Consider the following 21,726-nt stretch of genomic DNA (forward strand, 5'->3'; position numbering starts at 1 on the left):
TCAAAGCTACATTTGACATTTGAATACATTCTTCTTTATAATGACATTTACTGTTCATTTTTATTTTATTTTTTGTAAATAATTAGGCTTGAGAGTAGTTTTATTGGAACATATTTTTTTATGCTAGCTTAACTTTGTTTTAGAAAGAAAAGTGGCCATTTTGGCAAAAGTGGGATGACATCACATGAGAAATCTTTTTTGCTAAGCTGCATTTTGATATCTTATTTTTCTTCTTGCCACTATATATTAACATCATAATCCATTTTGGAATTCATGGGGGCACTCACTCTAAACTGTGTAAATTGGAGCAGTTGTTTGTCTCAATGTGATCTGAATTTGGTTGGCTACCAATTCAGGGTGTCCTCTGCCTATTGGCTGGGATAAGCTCCAGCACCCCTGCGAACCTTGTGAGAATAAGCGGAAGGGAGAATGAATAAACCCGAATTGTGTCACACTACTGTTGTAGCGTTGACATTTACCTCAATTTGACTGTTAAAATGGAGGGGGAAAGAAAAGTTTGGTGTGAAATAAAAGCAGAAGGGCAGCGACAGTGCTTGAATGCAAATGTTCTCCCGACACAATCCCACGCGTTGGAAGCGACCATTCCTTGCCGTCTGGAAGATAAAACCAAAAGTTGATTCAAGTCAAATTATTTTTAAATTGTCAAACAAATGTCCGTGTTCAAGATAATCTTTGGCTGACGAACATGCTCATTTGTAACCAAAAAAAAGTGAATCTTTAAGACTTTTTTGTGATCTAATTTGCTTTAGTTCATGCATTTAAAACGTTTTAAAGGTTATTGGTGTCCAGAATTGGAACTAACATATTCCTTTTCCTAATTGATATTCAGTGCTATAAAAAAAATACAAGGTACTCTTTTACTTTATCACGAGTCTTTACCAATTTCGTCATACGCAGCTGGGTATGATTTAAAAATTAAGCTTTTTGTCGAGTCAATGATGATGACAAAGCCTATGTCCGATTATTATTATGATGATTGTGATTGTGATTAGGAATAGTAATAGTATCAGTAATAGTATCAGTAATGGCATCAGTAATAGTATTAGGATTAGGATTATGATTGTGGTGGATTATGATTGTGGTGGATTATGATTGTGGTGGATTATGATTGTGGTGGATTATGATTGTGGTGGATTATGATTGTCATGGATTATGATTGTCATGGATTACGATTGTGGTGGATTACGATTGTGGTGGATTACGATTGTGGTGGATTACGATTGTGGTGGATTACGATTGTGGTGGATAATGATAGCGATGGATTATGATTGTGATGGATTATGATTGTGATGGATTATGATTATTATTATTATATTAAAAATGCCCATCTCTGACGGCTAGTTTGGCGACCGTACTATACTGAATCTCCACCTTTCTTTTCAAGGCTTTTAATTAAGTAACAAAAATCCAGAAAGTGCTAAGTGACAGACCACAAGCTTTCCACAGTTTGAAGCTACTAATCTCCCTCAGGCAGCAACACCGTCACCCCCACCCCACCCTTAAGTGCTGTAAAGACATTCAAAATTCTGCAAATCTGCTTTTGTCATAGCGGGACTTTTTATTTTTTATTTTTACCAACTCTGGCAAATGGAAAATGGCTTTGTGGAGATGGTTTCATTTTCATTGCCCACATGTGCAACCTTGCATGAGATGCAAGTATTGACTATCATTTCGCTGCAGATGGCGTATTATAACCCAACCCCGGCACCCCCCACCCCCCAACAGTATATGTCAAGTGCTCTGTTTAGTGTCGCCGCTGGGTGAATCCTTTTCTTGCTCATGCTGGAAATGAAAAGCTCTTGCTGCTGCCTCATTAGCGCTATCTTTGTATCACGTTGAATGTCGCCGCATTGATCCTGCCCTGTAGGACATTCGTGTTCACCTGAAATATTCATACCTGTCCACTGGACGGTTTTCCCGTATTTTATACGTTTTTTGATCATTTCAAATTGTGTATGCTGTATAACAACTTTATTACGGGTTTTTTTTGTTTGTTTTTGTAAAACCAATCTGGTTTTACCCATTTCAGGTCATTTCGGTCACTAGCAGCAGACCAAAATGTTATCGTCGAATGCAAATATTGTCATGCTTTAAGCATGATATGCGCATGCTCATTCACCCTTTCACCCATCCGCCCTTTTCACTATATAAATATAGCCGCACAGGTGTCAAAGTGGCGGGCCGGGGGCCAAATCTGTCCCGCTGCATCATTTTGTGCGGCCCGGGAAAGTAAATCATGAGTGCCGACTTTCAGTTTTAGGATCAAATTAAAATGAAGAGTATAGATGCATATTAAATTTCCTGATTTTCCCCCTTTTAAATCAATAATTGTAATTTTTTAATCAGTCTTTTGGTCCTCGGTCGATTGGTCGCCGGTCTTTTGGTCGCCGGTCTTTTGGTTGCGGTCTTTTGGTCGCGGTCTTTTGGTCGCCCGGACCGCGACAACGGGCGACCAAAAGACCGACGACCAAAAGACCGACGACCAAAAGACCGGCGACAAAACAAGGTAAAACAACACGGTCTACGCATCAATAAAAGGCAACAATGGCCATGAGCAGTTTCACTGAGCCGACGTGTGAGTGTAGAAGAGTTTGTATGTACATGCGTTGTCCCTTTAAGAAGCTACGTCAGTCAGGGTCTTAACAAGTTCTCCAACAAAAAACAATAAAAGTACAGGAAATTTGGAGCTTTTCTTTAGCCTAATAATTAATAGGGCATTAAGTATGACTAAATAGTCATTCACAGTTTGTATTTAGGGAATTTGAGCAACAATTTAAATGGTAATTTTCAATAACCTTCCGGGCGACCAAAAGTCCGGCGACCAATCGACCGTGTACCGTCAGTTATTATACGATTTTCGAAAACCACATGCTGGCTCGCCTCCTTCCCAGTTTTGCTGTGCCACTGAGTGCCATTTTTATTTTCTGGCATGCTTGGATTTAATGAACTGTTTGCATTTTTTTGCGCCGACTGAATTCAGTCCGTTGATGGTTGTTGCCGCCGCCGGTCCCCCCAGCCTTTTCTTCGCTTCTTCCCCGACCGCTCCTGGAAAGTGGAGATAAGACCCGTCGATGTTTGTCTGCTCCCTGGAAGATTACCGAGGCAGACGGGTACGAGGCGTCTGGCAGTGCCAGTCCGCCGGAGGCCAAAGAGTTTTCGTAGGACTGCCGACAAAGAGTCCGGCTCCACCTGTATGAGCTCCGTTAGCCCGTTTCTTTTCGAAGTTTAAATAAAATGGGGTTTAACTTTAAATGAAATATCGCCGCAAATGGCGGCCTGCAGCGTTTATTTACTCAATTGCAGATGCATGGACTTGGTTGGGGGCTTTTAAAGGGGATTTTCAAACAAATACAAAATGTTTATTAGAGCAGTTTATAGCAGAGCTCATTAAACTCCTCATAACAAACTTGAATATAAAATGTTAATTCAATTGGAGGGGCAGTTTTTCCGAATTAGACTACAGGGAAAATCTACGTCATACTTTTTTATTTAAATACGGGACATTTTTTTGGACCTCGCTTTGGTTTGCAACAGTGTTGGAATGAATGAATGGTTTTAGCTGGAGGCAAATATCTATTATGAAAAGATGTTAGTGTTAAAATTCCAAATATGGAAGCATGAAATGGTTCAATTTGAAGCCGTCATATGCATGTCTTTTTTGTTTAAACCTACACGTATGAGCCACAAAAAATATTATAGATGAGCTTCACTAAAGATACTTTGGAAATCATTGATAAACAAGATAACAGTGCAATTGTGGGGTTTCTCTTAGGTAAGTTGCTTGCTAACAGCACAATAAAATTGGTTAACGAAGTATGGAGTAAGGTGCCAGATGTGATTATATTTTCAGGTAAATTTTCAGGTAATTTGTGTGGTGGCAAATTGTGTCATGCAGGGACAAACCAGTTAATTAAAAGTCATTTGTAGTTCAGCAACAATAGATTTTAGTCTCTGAGGAGATGTTTTGAACTGCTCCTCCTTACACAATAGTTTTAATTCACAAAAATGTAAGGTTTTGGAGCATATACTGTTTTTTTTTCCTCTGAAACTAGACTTAGTTAATAGAATCCTCTCCCAAAGGTCATAAGAATGATTCAGTTTGACTGAAGACAAAGTGACGCATCCTCAAGGGTAACACACGCCTTGCTTGGCTCCAAACTGACGAACGAACGGCAATCGTACTTGAGTGATGGAGTCAAATTGACTCAGCGACTTACTCATTGACCTATTATTCACGTCGGTCAGGAACGATTAGTTGAAAACTTACTTTCTTCCTCCATTTCGTTAAGCCTCGGGCAAGCACGGGGGAGGCCGAGCTTATTGATTGACCAAAAGTAACCTCACGCAAACTTCTCCTCGCTCAAAAATCTACACTGATTGCTCCTATCATTTATATATGTCACGTTGCACTTATCTCATGACGATAAGGGCATTTAATTCAATCCCAAATACTCCATTTTTAGATCACACAATGATGAAAACAAGCGAGGAGTTTCATTAAAAAAGTGAGAACCAAAATTGGCAGGAGAGGTGGCAACCCAAAGAGATAAACTATAAGACCCACGAGGCTCAACCGAGAAGGGTAAGACACAAAATGGAGTCTTGGGTAAAGGCGGGTGTGTGACAGTGGATTTTCCAGGGGTTTGGTGGGGGTAGTTTTGAAGAAAAGTTTGCAAACATGACATAACAGCTTGACGAAAAACCAAAAACTAGCTCACGTTTCTATAGTCTGGTAGTCTAAGGTATTTTTTTACTGACTTGTGGAATGAGAATTGCTAAAATTCATTCTAAAATCCACCCATTTTTTTGCCACTCTTTAGACCAAGGGTGTCGGACTCGGGTTGGTTCGCGGGCCGTATTAATTGTCAACTCGATTTCATGTGGCCCGGACCATTTTAGATATAATATTTAGATTTTTTTAAATAAATTGATTAAAAGAACTGGATCAAAAGTCCTGAATATTCCGTTTTTTATAGATCTAAAAAAAATGTTTATTTTAGCTTTTTTTCTTAGTAAGGGAAAATCTCTTTTAATCATTATGTTCCATATTGAAGTGGAAAATAGAAAATATTTTTAATATATTTTTTGATTTTACAAAATGATTTTTGAACTAAAAACACAGAAAAAAATGATTAAAAAATTACAATTATTGATTTAAAAGGAGGAAAATCAGGAAATATAATATACATCTATAATCTTCATTTTAATTTGATCCTAAAACAGAAAGTCAGCACTCATGATTTACTTTCCCGGGCCACACAAAATGATGCGGCGGGCCACATTTGGCCCCCGGGCCGCCACTTTGACACCTGTGCTTTAGACGTTTTATTTTCGTAGCCCTATCCCCGTTTTACTTTCACCGAGCCCCATTAAACCAACGCTAGTGTTGTTCCACTACATTATAATACAATAAAACATTCCCGCATTAATTCTACTTTGGCAAATCCCCCGACTATTTATAATCGAGCACGTTTCTATGCTACCCGGTCACGTAAATGTAGGCCAGGGATGAATGAGCGCCATATTGTCATTGTCGCTAGGTTTTTAGTTAGCGCTCGACCATAGCCAATCTCCAGAGACGATTGGAGAGCGTTGACAAATAAGAGCAAGGCAATTTGCAGTTGGGTTCTATTGCAGCTTGACTGTGAGTGGCGGCTTCTTATCAGCGCTCCCACTGGTTGATCACAGTTGAAAGGGGGTCAGGCTGAATTAAAGACTAGCTAATTAAAATGTCCAGGGGACATGCCAGTGCTTCTTTCACTTATCTGCCCGAGTCCAGCTAGCGAAAGAGAGAACGCGGACAAAACAAGAAAAAAATGAATAATGATTTTCTTGTCGCACATGTCGAGTCGCTGTATCGGACACCAGATCATATTTAGGTCTCTTGGCGGTTAGTTATAAACAATAAGCTTTTTGTATTCAGTATGACTGTTGGCCATGGCAGATAATGTCGAAAATATTCCCTCCTAAGTGGATAGACTCGTACAGATGGATTGATTGAGGTTTCAGTGACGGCCATAAAATGGCTACTCTGTGCTTCGCCGCCTTTAATCTTGTCTCCGGGGTTTGGCCTTTTTAAAATTACCCCGATTCTTAGCCCCGCTGGAGAAGCTCTGCTTGAGCCGGGGTTCATTTGCATGTACAATATATGCATGTAGTCTCTGACATTGACGTACATTTTAGGCTGCGTAAAGGTCACTATGGTAGCCGTTCCGCGGATTTTACATGGTCAATGAAGTTGCTAAAAGTCGATGATTTATCATTTAAGGTAGGGGTGTCAAGCTAATTTTTTGTCGCGGACCACGTCGTAGTTTTGATTTCATCCGGAGGGCCGTTACGTCTTCCAACTAGGCTTCCAAAATTAATCGATTAATGAATTGACAGCTTATCATTTGCTTTCTCGGGCCGCACAAAATGAGGCAGGGGCCCATATTTGGCACGTGGGCCGCCATTTTGTTACCCGTGATTTCAGCGGACGAGTATTTTTGTATATTATCGGTCAATTCGCAAACCTATACATTTTCTTAATTGTATTGGTCTTCTGATTTGACTTATGGCTGTATTTAATTGATTCTTTAGTATTGATATATTAACTACCATATTTCGCCGTTTAATATACCCGGGTATATTAAATACTTTTTGCTTTTTTGAGCCTCCCGTTTGTGCGCCATTTAATATACCCCTGCCGTTTAATATACCCGGGTATATTAAACGGCAACTCAGCTTATTGGCAAGATTTGTAAGGTGTTCATGGGGGCATAATTATAGATACTTAAGTTCATTAAAATTCAGACTTCATTCAGCAGTAAGTAGTTTTAGTCTGCAAAACATTGATGCACCCCGTCACGGCATAAAGAATGCGTAGTGGATCGTACCTTCCCGTTTGTGGGCAATTTAATATACCCCTGCCGTTTAATATACCCGAGTATATTAAATGGGGGGTATATTAAACAGCAAAATACGGTAGGCTTCCAAAATGAATTGATTAATGAATTGCTGAACAGCTTATCATTTGCTTTCTCGGGCCGCACAAAATGAGGCGGGGGCCCAGATTTGGCACGTGGGCCGCCACTTTATTACCTGTGATTTCAGCGGACGAGTATTTTTGCATATTGTCAGTCAATTCGCAAACCTATAATTTTTCTTAATTGTATTGATCTACTGATTCGACTTATGGCTGTATTTAATAGTTCCCTTAGTATTGATATATTATTACATTTTTTATAGATTGAGGTACCGACAGTGCTCATGAATCATATGCTTTATTAACTAAATCCATGAAAAAAAACCGCACAATTTCACATTTGTCAGCATTTGCTGAGAGTAATATGAAAAAATGGATGAGTTATGATAGGCTCTTGGAGTTTTATCAAACCTTCTGCCTTTTTGTTGCATTCACAATAGTAAGAAAAATAATGTAGTTTTTGAACTAAACAAGATTTAAGAACCTTGACTTTTGCTCCTAATTTTGCTACATTTCAAACTTGAATCTCCTGAATCATCAATGCACCATACATTTTTTTAAACAGGGTCAGTGTCATCCATTGTGCTGAAATTTCGACTTGAGTTCCAGAAAGAACTGGTTTATTCTGTACAAAATAACCACAGTCTTGCGGGGCAGACATGACTTCATTTGACAGTGACTCACTGTCGTTGAGGCTGATTGACTCCTGCAAAGGCAAGAAAAGGACAAGAAGAAAACAACGAAAAAAGGAAAACATTCCGTACATCACAGGCCTCTTTATTTTCAGGCGGCGCATTTCTTTGAAAAATAATCTATTGGCATTAAAGACCAGTGTGGGAGTATGTGTATATACCGAATACATTGTGATTGGGAATATAATAGCAAAAAATGTGTCTGTTTGTTTGTGGGCATGGAGGCTCATTGTTGTGGTTTGGTAGCTTGTAGGCCGAGGTTTGTTTTGAAGGTGTCCTGAATTTGACGGAAGTGAATCAGCATAATGAGGTGCCATTTTGCCTACGGAAGTGAATACTGCTGGAGGAGAGGCATTAGATTGATTAAGACAATCTCGTCCTCTGTCCGTCAGATGCATCACCGTCATGTTTGTGCTTTGGATATGTATCCCTTTTGGGCAATATGACTCATTACTTTTTGCGGGTTCATCAAATAACGGTCGATCATCAAAGCTTTGAGTGTGATTGCTAACGTGCTTGACAAAAATATGGGAATGAATAAAAGTCTGCAACTCATATTAGGTCACTTTGATAATAAGATCAATGACACTAAAATAATCAGGGATTTAACAACTGCATACGTTTTGAATGTAATCATAGTGCTTAAGCATTTTAAGATTGAACAGTCTTCCTATGAGACCAATTGTGGATTGTTGTGCTTGAAAATGTGGATACTGATTCATCAATTGCTAAGGTTATTAATGCCATAAAGCGTAATTGCTGACTGTTCAATTTGTTAGAGTTTGGTCCTAACCTTTAAATGTGATTGCCTTAGAACAAGGGTATCAAACTCGGGTTGGTTCGCGGGCCGCTTTAACGTCAACTCGATTTCATGTGGGCCGGACCATTTTAGATATTATATTTAGATTTTTTTTTTTAAATGGGATTATAAGAACTGGCCTAAATATTCAGTTTTTTTATAGATATAAAACTGTTTATTTGAACTTTTTTTCTTAGTAAGGCAAAACATCTAATAATCATTTGTTTTTCATTTCAATTAATTTATTAATGTGGAAAACCAAAAATATTTTGATTTTTTTTTTTTTAGATTTTACAAAATGCTTTTTGACCTAAAAACACCAAAAGAGAAAATGGATAAAAATGGCAATTATTGATTTAAAAAGGGGAAAATCAAGAAATATACATCTATAATCTTCATTTGAATTTGATCCTAAAACAGAAAGTCCGCACTCATGATTTACTTTCTCGGGCCGCACAAAATGATGCGGCGGGCCACATTTGGCCCCCGGGCCGCCACTTTGACACCTGTACCTTAGAAATCAGGTTATGCGTTCGTTATATGTGAAAAAAAATGTAAATTCACAGTCTCCTTTATGCTTACTTTATGTTTTCAAGCCGCTCATGCTCAATGCGAGATCTTTTTATTCAATAGCCAACCCTTGTAGGTCTCTCCATCATCTTGATTGTTAATATAATTGTCATAAAAATTAGCCTCCCCACAGTGAGATCAGCACTTTATTTTAGCTTGACTGGACTTAATGGCGCTACCCTCTGCTCACAGCAGCTAATTAGATTGTTTAAAAAAAATGATATGAATACAGCTTTGCTATCTGGGGTTAGAGCGCCAACTACTAGAAATTGTGCTTCAAGGGGTGCATGGTATTTTTCAGATTAACCTGTGTCAGGAACTGGGATTACAGCATAGCCCAACATTTGTGATGTATGACAATGCAGTTTGGCGCAAATTGCTTTCAGCCTTGAAAGATTGAATGATCAGGCTTCATTGATATGGCTGCCAAGATTTATATTTGATGGGATAATAAACGGGGGCAGTAAAATGTAAAGCGGGAAAAGGATCAAAGAAGCCAGTCATGACGGAGAAGAAATAATGAGAGGACCTGAGGTGGAAGGATTGAGTTCTTGGTCAACCTCATTACTCATGTTGCTACTGATAAGGTCACAAATATGGGAAGTATGCATTTGGACATGAATAAAACAATGTGCACTCATCAGATTTTGCAATTATTGGCCTAAAACACAGGTCAAAGTGGCGGGCCGGGGGCTAAATCTGGCCCGCCGCATCATTTTGGGTGGCCCGGGAAAGTAAATCATGAGTGCCGACTTTCGGTTTTAGGATCAAATTAAAATGAAGAGTATTGATGTATATTAAATTTCCTGATTTTCCCACTTTTAAATCAATAATTGAAATTTTTTATCCATTTTTTCTGTGTTTTTAGTTCAAAAATCATTTTGTAAAATGTAAAAATATATAAAAATAAACATAGTTTTAGATCTATAAAAAACGGAATATTCAGGGCTTTTAATCCAGTTCTTTTAATTCATTTATTTAAAAAAAATCAAAATATTATATCTAAAATGGTCCGGCCCACGTGAAACCGAGTTGACATTAATGCGACCCGCGAATTAACCCGAGTCTGACACCCTTTGCCTATGAGGTCTGTGTGCGTTTGTTTTCTGGTTTAATAGCCGGAGGTTGACTGTTGTAGAGATCAATGTCATAAAATGGAATGTTCATAAGTCAATTCTCAAATGAGAGGGATTCATTAAAAAGGCTATGATGAATGGTGTAGATGTAATTTGAAACTCTTGTTTCGTGGCTTCATTCCAGACTGCACGAGTAGATCTCGTTTAGTATGCTGGCCCAGCTTTGGAGCCAATCCAGAGGCCCTGCTCCGAGACCGAGGCTTAACTCTGGGAAGGAATTTTAGAGCTCGTCTCTGGTGTACTTGTTCTCAAACGTAGCTTCTACGATAGTGAACCGTGTGTTTTGGGGGAAAAATCCTCCTTTTTCTGTTTTGTAGAATCATTATTTGAATCCCAGAATCGGGCCGAGACCTCATGCTTGCTCATCCGCCAACAATTTAGGACACATGTGTCAAAGTGGCGGCCCGGGGGCCAAATCTGGCCTGCCGCATCATTTTGTGCGGCCCGAGTAAGTAAATCATGAGTGTATATTATATTTCCTAATTTTCCCTCTTTTAAATCAATAATTGTAATTTTTTAATCATTTTTTTCTGTGTTTTAGTTCAAAAATCATTTTGTAAAATCTAAAAATATATTTAAAAAAAAACTAAAATAAACATTGTTTTAGATCTATAAAAACCTGAATATTCAGGGACTTTAATCCATTTATAAAAAAAATCTAAATATTATATCTAAAATGGTCTGGCCCACGTGAAACCACCAAAGCACAGGTGTCAAAGTGGCGGCCCGGGGGCCAAATTTGGCCCACCGCATCATTTTGTGCGGCCCGAGTAAGTAAATCATGAGTGTATATTATATTTCCTAATTTTCCCCCTTTTAAATCAATAATTGTAATTTTTTAATCATTTTTTTCTGTGTTTTAGTTCAAAAATCATTTTGTAAAATCTAAAAATATATTTAAAAAAGCTAAAATAAACATTGTTTTAGATCTATAAAAAAATGAATATTCAAGGCTTTTGATCCAGTTCTTATAATCCAATGAAAAAAATATCTAAATATTATATCTAAAATGGTCCGGCCCACATGAAATGGAGTTGACGTTAATGCGGCCTGCGAACCAACCCGAGTTTGACACCCTTGATTTAGGAGGCAAATCCCAATCCATGTTTTTACTCTGCCTAACAATGCCAGGTTGCTGTTGTGTGATGCAACACACTGTAGTCCAGTTGCAAACATATACTATTCCCGATTGGGCCGCAAGACAGTGGCTAAGCTTTGGCTAGCTAATTTATACTCTCTTTATAACAGGCTGTAAAAACGAGAAGCAAGTTCGCATTCTAATTAGCATTTTTTTGGTTCCAGTTAGGCTTTTGTGTGTTCAGCCAAACTGCAGGTCGTCTTTTTAAAAGGTCTCAATTTAGTCTGTTTCCTCTCAAACAGCACAACGTCCTTGAGCTCCAAAGTTTCTTGTTTTTTAACAAAGGCAAGAGAAAGCTCTGATACATTACCCTTTGCGCACCCCTCCCACTGCAGTGCTGATTTTGACTTCTATTTATACACTTCCCAAAACCTTCTCCTTACGTCAAGTGTAATTTTGAGTCTATCGACTGAATAATAAATAGTCTGATCTAGACTGTTTTATTCGACTGTAAATCCTTTTTTTAACATTAACAGCAGATCTTAGATCAGCCAATATTTATTTTCTTGACAATCAACTCAACGTGATTACAAGACTAATGCAAGATGTCTTGGTTATGTGGGCTTTCAACAAAACTAAACCATGTCTTGAAGACCGCTATTCCTGAATGATGATTTTAAAACATTAAGTTGGTATATTTATTCATCCGTACAGTCTGATGCTAAATAATCCAATGGTTGTATCGACATTTGTCTAGATCACGGGTGTCAAAGTGCCGGCCCGGGGGCCGAATCTGGCCCGCTGCATCATTTTGTATGGCCCAAGAAAGTAAATCATGAGTTTCTATTTTAGGATCAAATTCAAATGATGATAGATGTACATTACATTTCCTGATTTTCCCCTTTTTAAAATTAATCATTGCAATTTTTTAATCCATTTTTTTCTGTTGTTTTTTAGTTCATAAGGCATTTAGTAAAATCTAAAAATAAATAGATATTTTCCGTTTTCTACTTTAATATTGAACATAATAAAAAAAATGTTTCCATTTTAAATGAAAGATCATTAAAAGAAAAATTCCCGCCCACGTGAAATTAAGTTGACGTTAAGGCGGCCCGCGAACCCACCCGAGTTTGACACCCTTGGTCTAGATGATCGACATTCACCTTTAAAAGAAATTCAAACATCTAAACGACGCCGATGATTACCCGTCATCATTAACGAGTTCGATTTTAGCCAATGTAGAACCATTTTCTTTTAAAAAAAAGATTTTTCTCGGCCACGTATGTTTTATTCATAGTGGTCAGATGGGTTATCTTCCCTCAGGCTCCATCTAGATCGCAGACTGACCTTCAGCCATGAAATATTGGAATCGCGGGGTTACAGGAGAGGAATGAAAGCCAATTCCTGGAGGAAATTAGACATTACCATGTAGGACATGTATGAAGGGACACGTCGATACGCAAAAGGACAAAAAGGCAAAAGGCTGCATGTTGCAAAAATAATTTCTCTGTCCTCTCAATTGACTTATACTGTCAATTCCACTGCAAGAAGTCTCCCTCTTTATTTTCATCACAAAGGCTACATTGTACTCCGATTTGGACCTCACAATAAACCAAAATTCAGTTAAAAAAATACATTCAACTGGAGGAGTCGTCATCTAAATCAGCGATTTTTGTGCTCATCCTTTTAAGTGTAGAACATAAGTTTCAATGTATTACGGGAAAAGCTACGCTCTAAATTTTAAGAGTGACATAGCTGCAAATTGTTTGAATTTAGCGACATTTCATTTGGTTTCATTTCACAGTTTTATGCTTGTAACTTTGTCAAAGTTACTCGGCTGTCAGCTGTGATAAGATATTGTGATGTGAGGTTTATAACGTGCACAATAATGGTTAGGACATAACTTCTCTTTTCATGTGACATAGTTTTACGAAGCCATTTCCTAATGCTGTAGTTTCTGAGAAATGACTCGTGAAGGGAGAACAAATTCGGAAACGTATTCCTTTTTTCCCCCCAAAGGACAAGACTTGATCTTACTCTTATTATAGTCTTGTTAACCCTATTTCTTGAACTGATATTCCTAAAAATTTAACTCTTACCCTAAATCAAGGGTGTCAGACTCGGGTTGGCATTAACGTCAACTTGGTTTCATGTGGGCCGGACCATTTTAGATATAATATTTAGATTTTTTTTATATAAATGGATTAAAAGAACTGGATTCAAAGCCCTGAATATTCCGTTTTTTATAGATCTAAAAAAATGTTTATTTGAGCTTTTTTTTCTTAGTAAGGGAAAATCATTTGTTTTTCATTGCGAAAGGAAACCAAATTTTTCTTTAATTATGTGCCATATTAAAGTGGAAAACAGAAACTATTTTTATATCTTTTTAGATTTTACATAATGATTTTTGAACTAAAAACACAAAAAAATGGATTAAAAATTTCAATTATTGATTTAAAAGGTTGAAAATCAGGAAATTTAATATACATCTATATCTATCATTTCAATTTGATCCTAAAACAGAAAGTCACCACTGATGATTTACTTTACCGGGCCGCACAAAATGATGCGGCAGGCCAGATTTGGCCCCCGGGCCTCCACTTTGACACACATGCCCTAAATGATGACTTTGGTCATCAAAAATCATTGCAAAATATCTTTTAAAATGACAACTTTGGGGGATTTTGTACCCAATCAGGAACATTGCTTGAGGGCATCAGTCACAGAAACTAGCTTAGCTTTGGGGGACGTTAAAATTCAGGTCCGGGAGGCAAAACCTGGAATAACAGAGTCCGTGCATGAGGCGTGAATTGTAATTTAACTCTGACCAATCCCCTCTACACTAATATTTGCATATCCATTCATAAAATGAGCCAAAACCAACCGTTACAGACAATAAACCAGACCATAATCCTTAACCTAGGTAGAGGTGTAACCAATGACATATAAACTACGCCATTAGTCCCAACCTGGGTCTGTTACAGTAATAAAAATTAACCTTTTCAATCTTGCCCTACTACTTGAAATGAGAAAAGTTGTTATAATAATCATAATAATAAATACTCGCTATGCTACGCTACCTTTGCTTCTTGATTGATTGATGCTGGCCCAATGAAAATGTGTAGAAAAGAAGGGTGGAGCCATGTAGTAACAGTCATCGTGTTTTCACACCAGCAGCAATTAGTTTGTTTTAATCACACTCCAGTTGATTTCCCCGTCACTGACGTTTACAACAGAACTTGAAAGCGGTCCAAACCGGGGGGAGGAAATGTTGTCTAAGTCTTGATATAAATTACTTGCGATTCAGTTTTGGCCGCCTTGTTTGAAAGCAACAAATGTAATCTGTAATATTTTCTCTATTTTCACGCTCTTTGTTGTCTCTCCATATCAAACAAACCTAATGACGCAACTGGTTTGGGTCTTTATCCTTACGTTTCCTTGCTGTCATTGCCAAGTTTGTTCAAATTTGGCCTTAAATAGCACGAGTATACAAAAGTAAAAGCAGTCGTACCAAACAAAACTCATTGTTGGTAGTCCTGTACATGGAGGGGTGAATTTATATAGTTTGAGTAATATTATCTAGCTCTGTTTAGGTTCTTTTTTTGCGTATTTTGAACCGAACTGAGCATCAACACTGTGAACAGGGTATGTTGACTAAAAAAGGTCAGTTCAAGAAAATTTATACTGTTATTTATGCTCCCTTCACTGACTTTATGATGCATGGCAGATTATTTTTCCACTTCCCTTTTTCATCCAATGTTAGCTGAAGTGAAGTGCGTTGGGGCATTTAAATGGATTTGCCTATTTGTTTTGTGCTTGGCGTATATTATCCTTCTTCACAAATAGAGAATTTGAAGTTGTACCTGATCAAAATCGAATGATGTCATATACGTGAGCTATTTTTAGGGTCATTCCTTCATTTTCCACTTGGATTAATGGTTTATTTTTCAACACAAGTAATGTTTTTTTCATTTTTTTCGTAGTTCTTCTATGAATTGTGGTTCGCGAACCAGATCATCCAGTGATTTATTATATAACTTTTTTGAGGTGGGCACAAATCCATCTATTTTAAGTATCTCAGCCGTCAATTTGGGGATATTTAATCCAGATAACTTTGCTGTGGCAATTGAGAATAGAGTACAGAACACAACCAAACTCTTCATTGGATTCTTTAATTCGGCCACTTATCACAAACACTCGAATGAACAGAATTTATGGTAATTACAGTATTTTTATATGACAACAAAATCAATAGTCAGCACACTTAACGAAAATGCTACTTGATAAGTGGTCTTCTTTTGCTCGCAATGTTTTTCCCAAACAAACTTGAGACAAATGAGCATTTTAATGCCATTTATTTTTCTGTTCCATATCTGAAACCGTTTTCTATGGGAACGCAAAGGAGTCATCTTGTAAAAAAAATAGTAACGTGAACAGGCGGTGTGGGTGTATGCTTTGTTTTACAACATGCTGGTACACATGATGATGTCGATGATGAGAAGAAGCCTCTCAGGGGTGCCGGATGTTTAAATGGCAACCTTTGGAAGTGTTGACTCGGGCAAAATGCCATTGCGCTCCATTGACACTAAATGAAGTTGTTGCTTTTTAACACAAAAGCCAGAGGGAGAGATCAGAGTCAAATCCTAATTACCAATATAAAATGCTAAGCCTGCTCATTTTCTGCTCTATAGAAAGGGACCATAAAGTTCACATCATTTTTTTTAACAGAGAGTTACTGTAATATCAAGCTGATTGTATGTTTCTCTATGTAGCATTTGATGACGTTGCCGTTTAATCCTATTTGCATTAAAATTATACCAGGAAATATACTGTAATGTATGAATCACATACGTGGGTGGCGTTATTGTTTTGCTTGCTAATGCGATACTATGAGTGTAATAAAAAATAGGCCAATTAATACGTTTTGAATGGTTCAGAATTAATAGCCACTCAGGCACAATTAATTCTGGAATTAATTGTTTAAAATATTCACACAGCAAAAAAAACAAACTGTTTTTTTTATCAGATGCTCTGTGTAAACTATTTTTTTTTGCATTTGCTCTTTTAGAAGGATCACTTTGTACCTGTTTGCAAGGATTTTTTGAAAATATATTTTTTTAAGTGAAATGTGACACTGCTTTTACTCTTGCAGTTCCTTTTAGGAGGGTTGTGTATTGTGTCGTGAGTCACATCCACTATGCCACTGGGCCAACCTGATGGTTTGGGGTGGAAGTGCCAAAGTCCAATGTTTCATGAATAATGTACGCAAGCCGTGGAAGGCTGCTACATCAAGTGCTTTTTTTCTCGCTCGATCAGATTTTGTTCCTTGAGATGAAACGCGGTAGAAAATCAACCTACGAGCAGAAGAGTGCATGTTCACAAAACTCCCACGTCATGTGGAAACATGGCTTTTTGAAGTACAACTTCAATTGGATGCATTGTGATTTTTAGAAAATATATATTTATTTTTTCCCACATAGCAGAGAGCCTTGAGATTAGCCATCCGTCATTCACCCTGGCGATTCGCACTTGGAAACCGTGAGCAACATTGATTCAAAGTTGGCAGGCGGCGAGATGAGTGTTGAGGTTTCGGTGTATTTTATTCATGTTCTCATCCGCTTATCCTCACAAGGGCCATGGGGGGTGCTGGAGCATAGCCCAGCTAACTTCGGGACCAGGTGGAGAACACCCTGGATGGGTGGGCAGCCAATCACAGGGAGGCAAAGGACAACCAATCATAGTTAGAAGCAATTTCAAGTGTTCAACCAGACTAGCGTAGCAGACATGTTTTGGGATGTGGGAAGAAACCGGAGTACCCGGAAAAAACCCACGCAAGCCCAGGGAGAACATGCAGACTTCACACAGTGAGGACCGGTCTGGGATCGAACCCATGACCCCAAAACTGTGAGGCTAACGCGCTAACCCACAGGTGTCAAAGTGGCGGCCCGGGGGCCAAATCTGGCCCGCTGTATAATTTTGTGTGGCCCGGGAAAGTAAATCATGGGTGCCGACTTTCTGTTTTAAGATCAAATTAAAATGATAGGTATAGATGTATATTATATTTCCTGATGTTCCCCCTTTTAAATCAATAATTGCAATTTTAAATTTTTTTTTTTGTGTTTTTAGTTCAAAAATCATTTTGTAAAATCTAAAAATATATAAAAATATTTTCTGTTTTCCACTTTAATATGGAAAATAATTAAAGAAAAATTTGGTTTCCTTTTGAAGTTGATTAAAATAAATTTCCTCTTACTAAGAAAAAAAAGCTCAAATAAAACATTTTTTTAGATCTATAAAAAATAGAATATTCAGGGCTTTTGATCCAGATCATTAAATCCATTTATATTAAAAAAATCTAAATACTATATCTAAAATGGTCCGGCCCACATGAAATTGAGTTAACCACTCGTCCGCCAGGTTGCTTTTTTTTTTTTTTTTTTTTTTTTTTTTTTTTTCATGCTTCCTGGAAAATAACTGTAAAATTAGAATGTGCTTTAAGGAAAAGATTTTTTGGGGCGGAAATCTATCTCTTGTACTTTAGAAAGAATGTGTCGTGCTAATACATTCACTTCATGTATGGGCGTGTTGTTATGAAGGTCATAGGTCGCGAAAAAAGAGCAACACGGAATGACGACTATGATTCAGGTCACAAAAATGTAAACACGCTTACATCCACAAAGAACAGAAATCCGATTTGTTGTAAGAGATGGCAGTAGGATCAGCGAGTGCAACGCTACACTCACCTCCTTGCGCCGGAATGTCTCCTGGGAAATCCAGGAAGCCTGTCCGCTATAATGAGTGTGGACTACCATGCAAACGCACAGTGTTCGACATTGGGGGGGCCGGTGGAGGGCTTTGCCCTGCAACAGGTTGAAAGTGTGGCCTCAAGGGAGCAACCTGACCTAAGAGTGGACTCCAATCAAGGTCTATCTAATGGTGCGGGAATGTACTCCAAATACTTGTTCACCCTCGACAAGGATTCTGCTTTTTCTTAAAAGTCGGCTGACTTGACCTGTGGTCTGTTTATGTAACTGAGTCTGGGGTGAATTCAACAAGTCGGAAATCCAATAGAACATTTTCAAGACAGAGTGAAACCTTCAGTGAATATTTTCAATGATAGTGTGACATCTGTGCTGTTTGCAAAAACATATTTTTTTCAGCAAAACACGCTATCGTTCGCACTGTCGTGCCACTGAAGCTCCACTTAATAGACAGTTTGTGCAGCAGATGTTTATTTGATAAGAATAAAATATCAAAACTAGACAATTTCAAGATTTGGAAGAAAGGAAAATTATGTTAAAATGCTAAAATCTGTGAATTTAATCTCTGAGTTCAGTAGGGCGACATCTTCTAAACTAACCCTTCACTAAAGCCTACCACGGGTGTCAAAGTGGCGGCCCGGGGGCCAAATCTGGCCCACCGCATCATTTTGTGTGTAAATCATGAGTGCCAACTTTCTATTTTAGGATCAAATTCAAATGAAGATTAGAGATGTATATTGTATTTCCTGATTTTCCCCTTTCTAAGTCAAGAATTGCTATTTTTATTCTTTTTTTTTTTTTGGGTGTTTTTAGGTCAAAAAGCATTTTGTAAAATCTAAAAATAAATATATGAAAATATTTTCGGTTTTCCACTTTAATATTGAATATAATTTTTTGAAAATTAGTTTCCATTTGAAATTAAAAAACAAATGATTATTAGATGTTTTCCCTTACTAAGAAAAAAAAGTTCAACTAAACAGTTTTATATCTATAAAAAACTGAATATTTAGGGCTTTTGATCCAGTTCTTATAATCCAATTAAAAAAATCTAAATATTATATCTAAAATGGTCCAGTCCACATGAAATCAAGTTGACGTTAAAGCGGCCCGCGAACCAACATGAGTCTGAGACCCCTGGCCTAAACCGTCAACTAGAGAGGCAGGCCACATTGATTGGACGGAGTCGGTTATCTTCTTCATTGCTTCTTCAAGATCTTGTCGACTCACTCGCTTGCGAAAAACATCGCCCAAAGCTTCCACTCGAGTCTTCGGCTCTAATCACCAAGAGCAATCTCTTTGAAGGTTTTCACGACGTCCTCTCTTAGACAATTAACCATATACAATACGCTTAAGTGATCATTTTCAAGCACAATCAAAAGTATCTTAGCAATCAGGTAATTAGAAATCGGGCCGGCAGACCTGTCTGAGAACGTTTACCGAGTGTACGTAATGAAGTAGAAACCAATGGAGTGATATTTTAATTAGATTTAAAGAGATGTGTCCTCCAGACGGCTTGGAAAATATAACCTTTTTTTGACAAGTTTTACAAGGAAGTGAAGATTAGAAATGACAGCCAGTCTGCAAGTAGATGGGCTTCTTTTTTTTCAAAATTGTATTCGTATTGACGTCTTTTACACAACGTTGTTGACAGTCTTATTTTGGTGACTAATATGTTTGTGCCATTTTGGGTAAGTTTCATATTTTGAGATATTTCGGTTCTTGGTCACAGTTCGCTTTTCTTAGAGGAATTTTGAAGTCCTGCATCTTTTTAAACTAATATACTACATCTACTTACCTAAACAATAAAAAATATTAATCATCTTGTTTTTTTTTGTGGTTGAGACAAAGAGTGACGATTAAGCGCATTCTATATGACTAGATAAATGTCAGTTTCAGTCCAACTTACGTGGTTGTTTTAGTTGCAATGCTGGACTGCCGATGTTTTTTTTTCTGGCCAATTGGCTTGCGTCTTGATGTCTCATTAGCGACGCTCGCCGTCTGTACTTGGCAGAGCTCCCGATCATGCCAGAATTGCCGATAATTGTGATTTGCGTAGCTAGCAACATTGCCAAGATTCATTTTTTTTCATCATCAAAACACTTACCTTACAAGTACCCGGAGATGAGCCACATTTTTTGAAAAACTATCCCTTGAACGTTGATTGTACTTCATTTCGACCGTGAGCGGACGTTTGGTCGGCCGGACGTTTGGTCGGCCGGACGTTTGGTCGGCCGGACGTTTGGTCGGCCGGACGTTTGGTCGGCCGGACGTTTGGTCGGCCGGACGTTTGCTCGCTGTCAAATTATGACAGAGTTTACTGTTGATATTTTGATATTAGATATTTAGATATTAAACTCACTCTCTCTCTCATGATTATAATTTTGAGAGCTGGTTTCAACAGTAACAACCCGGCGACCAAACGTCCGTTCTACCAAACGTCCGGTCGACCAAACGTCCAGGGACCAAACGTATTTCGACGAAACAGCCGAGTACCCATTTCGACAATGGTGACAGTTTCGACTCCAGATATTATGTTTCAAATAAACATTTGTGAGTCTTTTATCCTCATCGTCTTTGTGCCATCAAATGCAAATTTCATAGCGTGACTTAAAACCAAAGCAGCTATATTATATTTTTACGTTTTGGAAGAACTGACACCGTTCACCCACCAGAAATACAACAGACGTGAAGTCTTCTTATCTACAGTTGCTCTTCAATTTATTTATTTCTTTTGCAGCGCAGCAATGTCGAACAAAGGGGTTGCCGTTCCTGTGATTTCCCCTGACACCTCCTCCACGGCGATGCTACGCTACAGTACCCCTGGTGGCGAAGGACTCTGGTAGTCAAAGTAAGTTCAACCCTTTAGAAAAACCAAAAAGATTTGTACGTGCACAGTAAAGCCAGACCCAGGTGTAAAAGCTAGCCTTGTAAAAGCTACTATCAGGCAAGAACCAGGGCAATAGTAAAAGTGAGGATCCAAGATTTTTACACATCGCTACCATTCAGTACAGACAGTAGGTTAAAGATTAAATCTGCAATGGAACTTGTTCTCAATTAAATGCACAGCTGAACTTTGGCTCTCCTTTGACGCCGTCTTACTACGTTTTTCTACGTTTTACGCTGCAGTGTAAGCGTTCATTTTTGGTCTGAGTTTATGTACGTGAAAGGTCGTTTGTCTGGCTGTACCCTGCGATTGACTGGCGACCAATTTTGGGTGGAACATGGCTAGTCCCTGTGGTTGGTCAGGATAGGCTGCAGCACCCCGTGAACCTTGTTCTGATAAGCAGCACGGCAAAAAAATGACTCTCATTGACTGGAGTTTTATCAAATTGCTACCGACCTAAAAAAAAAATGAATCAACTCCATTTCATGTGGGTCTGACCATTTTAGATCTAATATTTAATTTTTTTTTATTGTATTAAAAGAACTGGATCAAAAGCCCTAAATAGTCCGTTTTATAGATCTAAAGCAATGTTTATTTGAGCTTTTTTTCTTAGTAATGGAAAATTTCTTTTAATCATATTTTTCATTTCAAATGGAAACAAAATATATTTTGTAATGATGTTCAATATTAAAGTGGAAAATGGAAAATATCTGTATATTTATTTTTAGAGCTTACAAAATGCGTTTTGAACTAGAAACACAAAAGGAAAAAAAATGGATAAAAAAATTGCAATGATTGATTTTAAAATGGGGAAAATCAGG

General features: G+C 37.9%; 1 protein-coding gene across 1 annotated transcript in view; it reads left to right on the plus strand.

The window, feature by feature from the left end:
* The window catches only part of grik4 (glutamate receptor, ionotropic, kainate 4), a 220,526-nt gene that overhangs the window by 56,258 nt on the left and 142,542 nt on the right, over positions 1-21,726 (plus strand). The window contains exon 4 of the mRNA XM_077610706.1: positions 20,759-20,869. The gene's annotated coding sequence lies outside the window, so the exon portion shown is untranslated. The remainder of the gene's footprint in view (positions 1-20,758; positions 20,870-21,726) is intronic.

The sequence above is a fragment of the Stigmatopora argus genome, chromosome 10 (assembly GCF_051989625.1).
Source record: "Stigmatopora argus isolate UIUO_Sarg chromosome 10, RoL_Sarg_1.0, whole genome shotgun sequence".
Taxonomy (NCBI): domain Eukaryota; kingdom Metazoa; phylum Chordata; class Actinopteri; order Syngnathiformes; family Syngnathidae; genus Stigmatopora; species Stigmatopora argus.